Raw genomic sequence first — 13,820 nt, 5'->3', positions numbered from 1 at the left:
CCAATGATACAAGTCCCTGCCCCCCGTTTCAAAAACTGATGCCAATGCCCCATGAAATGGATCTCTCTTTCCCCCACCAATCCCTTAGCCACGTGTTAATTTCCTTAACTTATCCCAATGCTGATTGGCATGTGGCTAGGGCAGTAATTCGGAGAATATGACCCTTGAGGACCTGTACTTCAATTTCCTTCCTAGTGCTCGATAATCATACAGGTCCTCCTGCTTTGCCTATGTTGTTAGTCCCAATGTGGACCCCTTCCCGCTCCAATATCTTTTCAAGCCAGGCGGGGATGTCCTGCACCCTGGCACGGCTGGCAACACACCACGACGGACTCTTGATCTGGCTTGCATAGGATACTATCTGTCGCCTAATTATTAGAATCCCCTAAAACAACTACTTGTCTCTTTGCTCCCCCTCTTGAATCGCCTTCTGCACCATGGTTCCGTGGTCAGCTGGTTCATCCTGTCCACATCCCTTTCCCTCATCCATACCGGGAGCAAGAATCTCATATCTATTGGACAAAGCTTAGGCTCCTGCACTCCTGAACTCAGAATCTCCCTATCTGCCTCACTTACAGTCACTCCCTGTTGTCCCTGAACACTTACTGAATTTGAATTACTTAATCTATCGAGTCTGACTGCCTCCTGAAGCTAAGTGTCCAGGTAACTCTCCCTCTCCCAGAGGTGCTGTTGAGTTTGAAGCTCATAATCCAGATCATCAATTCTGATCTGGAGTTCTTCCAGCAACCAATACTTGCTGCAGATGTGGTCACTGCTGTTCACAATGGGATCAGCCAGCTCCTACATCATATAGCTACAGCACATCACCAGTCCAGCCATAACTACTCATTTAATTAACTTTTACAATTTATGTATTAAATAATTTCTAGTACTTCTCTGCTATGGTCTTATTCAATTAACCAACTAAATTTTTAACCAATCACATGATACACAAGAAATATAAATTGAAAAGCCTTACCTTTACAACATACGAGAGTCCTTCTTGGTTGGAGCTCCCACTCTTCCTCCTGCTGGAACAGAAATGGAGGATTTACCCATGTTGTCATAATAGATTTCTTGTTTGTATCCCAAACATTCTTGGTTAGGTCCACCAGTGTCAAATTGGTGTTCTTCTCTTATCGCTGCCGCCTGCTGGCCAACTGCCACCTACAGAATGATCAATGGGTCAGCAAGGGAATGGGGAGGCTGATCATGAAGCTGTTGCCCGCCACCCCCCCTCCTCCTCCCCTCCACCTCCCCTCCACCGAGTACATTGAGGAACTCAAAAAGGATTACAAAGGTTGGGGAACTATGAAATGTCAGGGCCTCTAGTGGATTGGTCAAGGAGTACATTAAGGCGTTCTCCATTCTCAAGATAAGACAGAGATGGGGGGAGATCGGTCCAAACTGCAGAATAGCATGCAGAACTAACTTTGCTGCAGACAATGGCACTTGATGTCTAGGAGGATCTTCAGGAAGTAAAGAACCAGCAAGACTTGCACCATGTCTCAAAGGCATCCAAGATGATCTTTTGGTCTAGGTTCCACTTCATGGAGTAGGATGAAACATGCTCATGTGGACAGAAGGTGCACAAGTAGAGCTCTGTGAAAAAACATAATTGCTCAGTAATGTCATTTCAGTCTGGCACACTGAGGATTGCAAATCCTTTTATGCCTTGTATGACACGCTGCACACAGACAGCACTGCCTCCCAGCCATTTGTCTTTCCACCTGGGTCAAGGCTACTCTGGGGTCGATGTTTCACCTTGATCATATCTGTGTTGTGCCAGGCAGGCAGATATTTGAGAGCCTCATGCTCCTCCGGGATATGATCACTGAGGTGCAGGACATAGGGTGGGCACCTGCCACATCAGCCTAGCTCAGGAGAAGGCCTTTGGCAGAATATTGCATGCATACATTGGCGGGGGGGGGGGAAGAGACATGTTGTCCAAAATGGGCTTTGTGGAGGGAAAGCACAATTGGATCTGACTACTCTACACCAACATCTGTAGAAATTCTGAGTCAATGGATAGGAATTAGAAACTTTCCCAATCTGATCTGAATTGAAAAGTGCTGGAAAAGTGCAGCAGACCAGGCAGCATCCGAGGAGCAGGAGAATTGATGTTTTGGGCAGAAGCCCTTCTTCAGGAATGAGGCTGGTGTGCCAAGTGGGCTAAGAAAAAAGGTGGTGGGGGGGGAATTTGGGGAGGGGCACTGGGAATACGATAGGTGGAAGGAGGTGAGGGTGATAGGCCGGAGAGGGGGTGGGGGCAGAGAGGTTGGGAAGATGATTGCAGGTCAAGAGGACGGTGCTGAATCTGGGGGTTGGGACTGAGATAAATTTGGGGGAGGGGAAATGAGGAAGCTGGAGAAATCTACCTTCATCCCGTGTGGTTGGAGGGTTCCTCCAAGTGTCGTGTGGCCAGGGTCTGGCGATGGAGGAGGCCAAGGACCTGCATGTCCTTGATGGAGTGAGAGGGGGAGTTAAAGTGTTCAGCCACGGGGCGGTTGGGTTGGTTGGTGCGAGTGTCCCAGAGGTGTTCCTGAAACATTCCGCACGTAGGCGGCCTGTTTCCCCAATGTAGAGGAGACCACATCGGGTGCAGCGGATACAGTAAATGATGATGTGTGTGGAGGTGCAGGTGAATTTGTGACGGATATGGAAGGATCTATTGGCGCCTTAGAGGGAGGTGATGGGGAAGGTGTGGGTGCTAATTTTGCACATCTTGTGGAGGTTGTGTTGGTGGGGGATGTGAACCTGACAAGGGAGTCACGGAGGGAGTGGTCTCTCCGGAACGCTGATAGGGGCGGGGAGGGAAATATATCCCTGGTGGTGGGGTCTGTTTGGAGGTGGCGGAAATGACGGAGGATGATACGATGTATCCGGAGGTTGGTGGGATGGAAGGTGAGGCCCAGTGGGGTTCTGTCCTGGTGACGATTGGAGGGGCGGGGTTCAAGGGCAGAGGTGCAGGAAGTGGAGGAGATGCGGTGGAGAGTATCGTCGACCACGTTGGAGGGGAAATTGCGGTCTTTGAAGAAGGAGGCCATTTGGGTTGTTCGGTATTGGCATTGGTTCTCCTGGGAGCAGATGCGGCAGAGGCGAATGAATTGGAAATATGGGATGGCGTTTTTACGGGGGGCAGGGTGGGAGGCAGTGCAATCTAGGTATTATGGGAGTTGGTTGGTTTGTAGTACATGTCTATGTTGAGTCAGTCGCCCGAGATAGAAATGGAGAGGTCTAGGAAGGGAAGGGAGGAGTCTGAGACAGTCCAGGTAAATTTGAGGTCGGGGTGGAAGGTGTTAGTAAAGTGGATGAACTGTTCAACCTCCTCGTGGGATCTGAAGTCATGCAGGGCTGCCCACTCCTGATTTTATTTCTGTTGCATAGATCCTTTGCTGAATCCATCAGGAACGTTGCGAGCTTTGAGTGGGGGATCTCCAGGCAGTGGAGGTCAGTGGGTCATAGCTTCCCTGTATATGGGTGATGTTGCCATTTTCTGCTCTGACCCGGCATCAGTGCACAGACTCATGAGTATCTGTGACCAGTTCAGATTAGCCTTGAGAGTCTTGATAAATCAAGACAGAGCAAGGCCATGTACTTTGGGAATGGCCAACAAATCCTTTGTCTGTTTCAGCATCAGGTCACATTACTTGAAAGTGCTGTGAGTATAGTTTGGAGGGGGCAGGGTGTGCGTTGAACTTTGGAGGAGTATATTGCCAAGATGAGGCTGAAATTGACCAGATCAGAGCAGCATCACTCCTCCTCTTGCAGGTAAAAACCTGGTCATCGGGTATTAGGAACTCTTTGGGAGGGGGGGGGTGTAACATGTACCCAATGTGGCCTTTATCCTGACAGCCACCTTTGTGTGCGGCTACATCAAGCTGTGTGTAGACCCTTGCTACGCAAATGCCAAGTATTCTACCCGACCTGGTGTTACAAAGATGAGTCTGGCTTGTAGCTGTGGAATGCTCCAAGTAGTTGGAGTGTTCTCTATTGCCCGTCCTCCGTGGAGAAATTTGGAAAGGAAAATTTTTTGACGACAAGTTGATCAATTCAAAAAAGAATAGTTGATCCTATCGGAGCAGTCCTGAGCAAATTGTCAAATCATTTGGCAGAATGCCTCATTGTCAAAACTTTCTAACAAACATCAAAACATAGCTCGGCTGATGGTAAGAAGTGCACCATCCATCAGATCCTTCATAGTTGCCTGACTCTGTCTGCCACCGCATGCTGCCCTCAAAAAGTAGCTGAAGTGACTGTTGCGCCTCTCCTTCAGGATGGACCTTCACAAAAGAAGGTTTGGAGAGAGATGCAATGTTTTTTTGTTGAGGATCATCTCAAGCAGCTCCATGGTACAGGACTTTGTGCTGTTATTCCCTGGGACACGCACAGACACAAATATTGACTAAGCCTGGATGTGTATCGTCTTGGTGAAAGACACTCTTTGGTCTGCCCAAAACTTGTTGGTCTTCCAACGTGAAAAGTGGACCTTGACTGTTGCAGTCTGGTGCATTCCAAGGTCTAGGACTATGTGCTGAGGGACCAGCTAAAGCTCAGGGCAGTTGCTACCAAGGCGTAGTGGGGAAAGACCACTTTCTAAGGTCTCTCTGCTAAAGTGTAATGAGGTTCAGTTAAGTTCTCAGACCTCTCTTTGCTTCAAAATGAGTGTAAATAGTTTCCTGCATGAGTAGAAAATGCCTTTCCAGTTGCAACTGCAGGGAAGCTCTGAGAAATGTCAAATTTCATTGTGTTTGCTTATTCTCAGCAAAGACTACAGACTGATTTAGGACCTTATGTATGTACTTGTAGATTTTTATGAATAAAGTATATGTTTGTAATTAGGAAGTTTTTGGATTATTTAAGAGACTGCCTATTAAATTCATCACCAACTTCTTAATTAGATTCTGGACATTGCTGCTTTTGCATTTACTGTATTAATTAGGTTCATTACACATCACTTCCACTTACAAATAGTTTGCATCGCTAAACATCTCAGCTACGTTTTGTATATACCAAGTACATAGTGCTGATACTTGCAAGCAAGATTTCTGTTATTATAATACTACCTAACGTTGGAACCTAGAAAGAGTTGGGGAGTAAGTTGATCCCAGATGTTTTCAAAGTTGAACTGTTTTCAGTTTTTTCATCTATCCAATCTTTCTTTTACCTTCTTTATTTCTCTTTAGGTAATTCATCAGTATTGTTTGTCAGTCATTCCTCCTTTTCCATCTTCAGATTTAAATGTCAAAGAATATATATTTAATCTTTCATTCTTTTAATCGTGTCACTCTATTACCTGTTCAAATTTGATGACAAATATCTTACAAGTTAGAGGGCAAGAGTGCATGTTTTGCAACCTGAATGTGATTCTTGTTCTGTATTTTTAATTGTATGTTTGTAGCCTAAATTTTTAAAACAAACCATTTAATCACAGCACGGAATTTGAAATTTTCATCCTCATGGTTTCCCTTGTTTATTATATTCTTCATGCCAAAATAAAGACTCTTTCAGCAAATTATTGACCTTATGATAAATATATTTTGGATGTTTGGAATTTCTATTTAATTAACACTTCAGATATGGAAATGGCGAAATGTTGACTTCAAAATTGAGTGTCCAGAGGCACCTGCAAGCATGAAAAATGCTAATAGAATTAGTGTTGTAAAATGTATACATCTGTGTATGATTACCATGTAGTCTTTATCTGCTGCATGTGTTAGCAAGAAAGCATCGCATTCTAGGTCTCTCCTTTTCCACCTCCATGAGTTTTGCTTTTTTGTTGTCTGCTGAGGATCTATCCTTCATTTTTTATTCACTCTTCACTTCCTGCATCCTTTTTGCTTAATTGCAGAAGGGCTGATCCCTAAAGCCATATGAGTTTTAAGTTATGTGTCATCTGTTTAAACTAAATATCTCAATATTAAGTTTGCTGACTGGTGACATGGGAATACAGACCTAAGTGCTCTCTAAGGTCCGTTGGTCATTGATCAGTTAAAATAATGTTTTTGCATTAAGTTTTGAGCAGAAAAGTTAATTCATTAAAAAAATGAAGGTTGCTTTTTGAGAGTTCTGATAACTTGAAAAGCTATATCATTTTAGAGTTACTGCTTGATTTATTGATTTGCAGTTATCAAAATACTATAGCAAAGATGCCATGAGCTGGTGTGCTTTCATACTGTGCAGTATGTTTTGTTGCAAGCTTCCTTGTAATCCATCACTTTAAATTGCTTCCACAGCTGACAGATCCGTAATGACCAGCAATTTACTGTAGTGTCATGTAACTTGAAACTCCCTACCAATTTGTTTTAAGGACCAAATCTATAATCATTCTGCCAAGTTGCTTTTTCCAAGAGGATTTGGTGTTTGTAAAAAAAAGTGTCCATCACTGCAATTTACTAAATTTTGTGATAATGCCAAAAGAGATTAGTATTTTGACAAATTTTTGAATTTCACTTATTTGTTTTCTTGACTGAACCACAATTGCGACAGTTTTGTAGACTTTTATAGTGGCTAGAAACACAATGTTCGGGTCAAAGGTCAGATATAGAATGACCAGCTGTGCAGTAATGCTGCCTCTACAATGTCCATGAGTATGTCCCAGCCAGCTACGTTATCAGAATATTTATCACTTGTCACACCAATGCTCTTGATAAGGCTGCCCCATAGTAGAAAATTAAGGAGGGTTTTATGCTACAAAACTCATATCCATTTGGAACTGGATTGACATACTAACAGGTTATGGACCGAGGAGACTTTTTCAGGTCACGGTTGAATTAAGCACAGTCTGAACACAACGATCAGTGTCTTCTGTCTTTGAGTTCCCTGTTTTGCTCTCTAAATTATGTAACATTTTGGTCACCCGATTTGCAGTTTAGTAAGGGCAATTTAGAAATAGTGAAACTGAATGACTTTGTTCTTATTTCTATTGAACTAGACGGTTTAATATTTCATTTTATTTTTTCCATTTTTGTCCACTGGAAACAGGTGTGTATAAATGTATGCAGTTTTCTATTTAGTGCAAATTAACCATTTCAGTTTCTAAAACCAGACAGTTCATGAAATGCCATAATGCATGTGCTGATGTTATGATTTTAACTGTAATAAAGTATTTACTGAGAGGAAATTCCAAAGCCTGAATTAATTGATAATGCGTTTGTGGAAACCGTTCTCCTGGAACAAATTAAGCTATTTTTTTTAAAAAAAAGTGCCACACTTCCTCTAAAGCTTCTATTTTCCATTAGTTCCATGATGTAAATGCTTCAATCCAAGTTGATTGAAATGCACACAAATGCATTACAGTTCTTCACAGATATTTACTCCCCAGATCATGAGAGAGGACAAATGATTTGTCATGTCATCTTCCTGTCCTTTTCCAGTCAGTTGGATGTATGACCATCATAACCTACATCCATGACAATTTTTCTACTACTACTACTACTGCCTTTCTCCATTATTGTCGACAATCAAACCTGTAGAGTTTTAATGACGTGGAAAGCATTGCTATCAGATATGTGAAAGTAATTTTCCTTGAGACTGCCTGATGGAAATGAAGATCTTTGAACCATTTAAGCAATGCAGAAAACTTAATTTGGTTGTGTTTCAGTTTCATCTTTTTCTATTGTCACAATGTGTTTGTAATTAAAGTCAGTGCAAGAGCTTTAAAGGTTAGCCCCAAAGATAATTGTGGGAAATGCATAATAAAAATATAATAAGAAAGTGCTATCATCCATGTTCATTTGAGCATATTGTCTATCTTGAAAATTTGCATTTATGTAGTAAATTTTTAACGTTGCCAAGATGCTTTGAAACGGGGGAACAGAGTAAAGATAAACATGGAGTGAAAGGATTATTCAGAGAAGATGTAAGCATTAAGAGGTGATCCAACTTTAGAGATCTGAGACAGTAATTCTGGGCAGATAGAAGTGGAAAAGAAAAGGTAATTTAAGGAGTAGATAGTGGGGCCCAGGACTGGAAATGATGCATTGAAGGTAGTGCGGTGAGGGAAATTTACAAAATTTAACAGGTTGGAAGATTATAAAATAAGGAGTTGGGAATCTCATCTAGCCTTGTACTGTTACAGATTTAGATTAAGTCATGAAGTGATTTGAAATGTGCAAGAGCACTCTATATATTGTCAGTGAATACAAGTATGACAGCTGAGTTGGATCAAGCTTCGCACAGAATGTGTGGCCATGGTTTAGAACAAATGAATTTTATGCAGGTGAAAAGTAGGAGGCAAGCAAGTTGAGCATTTGGGAAATTGAGTGTTGACATGAGAAAATTAAGTTCCTGGAACAGCTGCTGGTATGCAACTACATTGTGATTAATCTGTACCACAACCTACCTTATCCATTTGAGATCTATACCTACCAAAAATTCATTGATCTCAGTCCTGAAAATTTCTAATAACTTGTATTCTGAGCCTTTTGAAGACCACTTTTTTGTGTGGAAGAAGTGTTTTCTCCCCAAATGATCTAACGTTTAATCTTTATGCCAGTTGTTCCGGATTTCCCACCAGTGAAAGTAGTTTCTCTGCATCTGTTCTTTTGAAATTTTATAAGCTCTAGTTAAATTACCACTCGGTCTTCTAACCTTAAGGAAATTTTATTTTCTCTATTCTTTCATGGGATGTGGACAGGCATTTATTAGCTATCCCAAATTGCTCTTTAGTTGACTGAAATGGCTGAACAATTCAGGCAGCTGTTAAGAGTCAACCGTATTACTTTAGATCTGGAGTCACGTGTACTGGGACCAGATAAGGATGGTAGTGTAAAAAATAAAAACAGAAATTGCTGGAAAAGCTCAGCAGGTCTGACAGCATCTGTGAAGAGAAATTAGAGTTAACGTTCCTCAGAAGTGATGGTAGTTAGGAAAATGAAGATTAGTGTTAGCACGCTTGTTAACCAGATGGACTTTTAGGTCAGTTGATGATAGATACTCACCAATTCTTTTTCTTCCTTGTAGGCAATCCTTAAAGAAATCTACCTCCTAATCCAGGCCTTGGGCATCTGTCCTGATACATCCTTATGTGACGCATGTCATATTTTGTTTTATGCCTCTGAGAAGTTCTTGAGATGCTTTACTACTTTTTGAGTGCTGTATAAAAAACTGTTCAGCACTAAATGATGAGCTGCTGGCAGGGATGTACAGAACACATAACTTCCCCCTTTTTATGCTAAGCCACTTGAGATGCATGTCAATATTCCATTTGCACTTTTAATTTTATGCCCATGCTCTAGCTTTTATTGATTTGTCAAAAGCTTCTGAATCAGCATGTTATAATACATGAACAATAGTTCTGTATCAAGGCTTCTTACACAATTGTAGTTCTTGGTGAATTTAAAACTGAGCGAAGCAAATGAAATTAACTTTTGTTTATTTTGATCCAACAGATGTTAATTCTCTAATCTACGTATATCACACTTATTAATGCTTCACCTTGTTGTACAAATGGTGCATCTATTTATTTGATATAGTCTTGGTTTCCTTTTCCACATTTTGTTGAGTGTTGTCAGGTATAAGTAAATATCAGTTTTTTCTGCAGGGAGAAGCAGACAGATACTGTTAGCAATGTTTGCATTTCCATTTGTTCTGTCAGTGAAAAACATCTGAATGAGTCTCTACAAAGTACTGACAGTACAGTACTGTAAAGTTTATAAGTAATGTACACCTTTTTGCTTTATTAGTAATTAAACTTGGGACTTTCATGGCACGGTTACCTTCGAGATAAACTTAGTTCACTGGACTTACAAAAAAGTACCTTAATTATTTTTCACTGTAATGTCCAATAAAATCATTTGAGTCATCATATTCATTTTTAAAGTAATGACTACTTCAAGTTATTTATGTTGTATGATTCTAGCTGCGTTAGATAATTCAGTTTTAAATTATCAGTAGACTTGTACCTGTCTGGTAATAAAGTTTATCCATTCACATGCAAAATAATTGAATATTTAGTAATTTTAATGACTGTTAGAACATATTTTAGCGGAGGTGTTGTGAGATTTGAAAGGGTTCAGAAAAGATTTTGCACGGGTGTTGCCAGTGTTGGAAGGATTGAGTTATAGGGAGAAGCTGAACAGGCTGGGGTTATTTTGCCTGAAGCATCAGAGGCTGAGGGGTGATCTTATGGAGGTTTATAAAATCTTAAGGGGCATGGATAATGTGAATATTCAAGGTCTTTTCCCCAAGATAGGGGATTCTAAAATTAGGGGGCATGGGTTTATGGTGAGCAGGGAAACCTTTAAAAGGGACCTAAAGGGGCAACTTTTTCACGCAGAGGGTGGTGCATGCATGGAATGAGCTGCCAGAGGAGGCTGATACAATTATAACATTTAAAAGGTGGGTATATGAACAGGAAGAGTTCAGAGGAATATGGGTCGAGTGTTGGCAAATAGGACTAGCTTTGGTTAGGATGTCTGATCAGCATGTCTGGACAAGTTGGGCTGAAGGGTCTGTTTCCTTGCTGTACATCTCTGGCTCTATTTAAAGCAGTGATGATAAATATCAACAACTGTGTATCTTATGCATACTCAAGTGGGAAATGTTCACTATTTGGTTCTTTTAGGTTTTTGAAATTGCAAACCATCTTTCTGATATATTGTATTAAAGTAGAACAGTTGTTCCTTTCTTTAGTTCCTATACAGCAAGATCTCTGGCTTACAATGGTCAAAAATGGGGTGAACCCAAATCTGATTCCTTGAGCAGATGGTTTTTTTGCCTAGGATACTTTCACCCGCTGCTTCAAATGATCAAATGCATTCTTTGAATTTGAAAACAAATCTGCACTAATCTGGGGATTGTATTTCTCCTGAAGTTATGACCCCAGCTGCTGATAATACTGGACTAATCGAATCCCAGAGTGAAACTTTGCTTGAAAGATCATAAGTTTTTATTTCTTTTTTTGTTTTGGAGTTTGATTACCCATGGTGGTTTAGTCACTGAACATATTCACATGAGATTGTCAGTATTCTTTTAACAAAAGTTACAAGTTTATAAAACAAAAGAAATAAAAATAGTTTGAAAAGATTTAATCATAAGATCACTCTTTACTTTTGTATTTTTCTTAGTGACCATATCCTTTTGCTGTGATTGTACAGGACATTGGTTAAACCACTTGGAATACTGAGTTCAGTTCTGGTCTCCCTGCTAAAGGAAGGACGTTGTGAAACTTGAAAGGATTCAGAAAAGATTTACAAGAATGTTGCCAGGTTTGGAGGGTTTGCATAATAGGGGAAAGGCTGAATAGGCTGAGGCTCTTTTCCCTCAAGTGTCGGAGGATGAGGGGTGATCTTAGAGATTTATAAAATTTAAGAGGGGTATGGATGTGGTGAATACCCAGAGTCCTTTCCCCAGTGTGTCGGGGTCCAAAACTAGAGGACATAGATTTAAGCTGTGGGGGTGGGTTGGGAGAAGATTTAAAAGGGACGAAAGGGCAACTTGTTCATGCAGAGGGTAGTCTCTGTATGAAATGAGCTGCCAGAGGAATTGGTGGCGGCTGATACGATTACATCATTTAAAAGGCATCTTATTGGGTATATGATTAGGAAAGGTTTAGACAGATATGGGCCAAATGATGGCCTTGGGGGCAAGATTAATTTAGGATTTCTGGATGGCATGGATGAGTTGGACCGCAGGGTCTGTTTTCATGCTGCGTACAGCTTTGTGAACTCCAGCGAAGTATTACTTCCGTCTTAACATATGATTCCTTATTCAACCAATTCAGTTTTGATGACCTAGAGACTTCTTTCAGGTTCGGAGGGCTTGGATTCTTTTACTGTTCAGACAGATTGGACATTTCTGCAAGTTGCTTTCACCTGGAAATTCTACAAAGTAACAAACTGCCCTTCTAGGATGTAGTTGTCCTTCTGCACTGAAACCCGATTCTTCTGAATTAATCTGAAAAGTATCAGGGTCCTTATCATAAAACTCAACTTCTTCCGTTGACAGTATGGATCTCATGCTAGACACTTGCTCTTTTTGGAAGTCATGTCTTCAAATTACTCTTCTAATTGACTTTGACTTTTTTTCAAAAAAAAAAGCTGTCTTCACAGAGCTGAAAAACTTCATTTGCCTGTACTTTAAAATCTAAATTTCCAAAATGATCATTACATACAGCTTTTGTTGCAATGTATTCATAACCTCTTGAGACCATCAATCATGTAACCTATTTTGCAAGAAAGGTGAAATATCGATAATTTCTTCGACTGACACAAATAAAATGATACAACTTCAGTGGTAGCCCATTGATTTCATTCATGTAAGCTAAAGTCGACTTCACTTTTGTCTTGAGTTACTTTTTCGTTGCTTGTGCTGGTATTAGTTGAAGGAAAACTGATTTTCTAATTTAGAGTTGTAAAATAAATAAATATCTTCTAAGGATTTTCTATTGGATGTAATATTTATTTAGAGTACACTTAGGCATCTTGTACATCGCATAGTAGTTTTTAGTATTTGTTGTTCAACTCTTGGGATGTGAAAATCTTCAGAGTGATGTCAGACTAGTGACCTTCTAACTCTAGTGCCTCAGTAAATGTTACCAATGAAGCCAGTCGCTAAACTGACTCAATATGATTTTGTTGCTCCCAGTGCTGCACTAATGCTGTCAGTTCATGCCTTCAGCATTCTGATGTATTCTTTTTCCAGATGGTCTTTTATATCAAACCAAGGTTTCATATGATACAATACCTGCTTCTGAAATATACTGTCTTGTAAAGCTTATTATAAATTAGTGTGCATTACTACTATGATCTTTGCGAATCTAGTTAATGAAATCACATGGCGACAAGGATACATGAAACTTAGGAATATATAAGGCATCGTTGATTTTGAGAGATCTGTTGTAAAAGAACATACTTTATGGATGCAAGAAATGACAATTTGCTTGGGTTCTTGGAATGATAAGGCATAAACTTGAGGTAATTCAATTCTATCAAGTCTGCAAATTCTACCCCCTCGCAATTGAGTCATTATTTGAATCTGAAACTCCTTTTCTCAATACCGTTTATTGGACCTTTTTATTTAAAAAGAAAGCCATTCGTTAAGTTTTTATGGTCTGAACTATAATTATTGTGGCCAGAAATGCAAATTGTAACCATATTCTGTAAAGACCAATTAACAAACTCCTTTAATTGTTTTCAAGCTTTCTCAGATATGCCGCCTTGTTTCTGTGTTCCTGAACAACAGAAACTATCTACTACCCCGAAATCCCATGTCCTCGAAGACCTTTTTTTAAAATCCTATCCGCTCTTTGACATACAAATTCAGTTATTTTCATAATTCTAACTCTTGCTCTCTGGCAGCAGAACTTAGATCGTTGATATTCATTAGATTTTTTTTTCTGACAAAGAATCACTGGGCCTGAAATATTATCTCTGATTTTTCTTCATGGATGCTGCCAGACCTCAAGATTTTCTAGCAATTTCTGTTTTTGTTTAAAGTTATTCAAAAGCCTGGCTAGGAACCATTTGGAATCAATTTTGAGAATCTTTGAATGTTTTAATTTTAGTATTTTGCAAATATAGAGCAAGAAAGGCTGATGTAGTTCTGCTATCTTGGCTTGTAACGCAAATTCCGACTTTGTATTTTCTGACTTGAATTGGATGGCCTAGCTGCCTGCCCATCAAGATATTCTTCTTTCAGTTTTTCACAATTCATGATTAGAAAATGTCAGAGATGTTCAGTAGTGTCTAAGCCCAAATATTTTGGTACATTGTAAATAAGAACAAATCCAACACAAACTCAATGGCAATTAGTAATGGGCAGTAAAAGGCTGGCCAGCCAGCAATATCCACATCCTGTGAAAACAATAAAATAAAAAT

General features: G+C 40.0%; 1 protein-coding gene across 1 annotated transcript in view; it reads left to right on the top strand.

Moving 5' to 3' along the window:
• Positions 1-13,820, top strand: part of LOC140467132 (ADP-ribosylation factor-like protein 8A) — a 49,747-nt gene that overhangs the window by 11,399 nt on the left and 24,528 nt on the right. The gene's annotated exons all lie outside the window — the stretch shown is intronic.

This window comes from Chiloscyllium punctatum, chromosome 45 (assembly GCF_047496795.1).
Source record: "Chiloscyllium punctatum isolate Juve2018m chromosome 45, sChiPun1.3, whole genome shotgun sequence".
Lineage (NCBI taxonomy): Eukaryota > Metazoa > Chordata > Chondrichthyes > Orectolobiformes > Hemiscylliidae > Chiloscyllium > Chiloscyllium punctatum.
The sequence above is the reverse complement of the archived record's forward strand: the minus strand, read 5'-3'. Positions and strand labels throughout refer to the sequence as shown.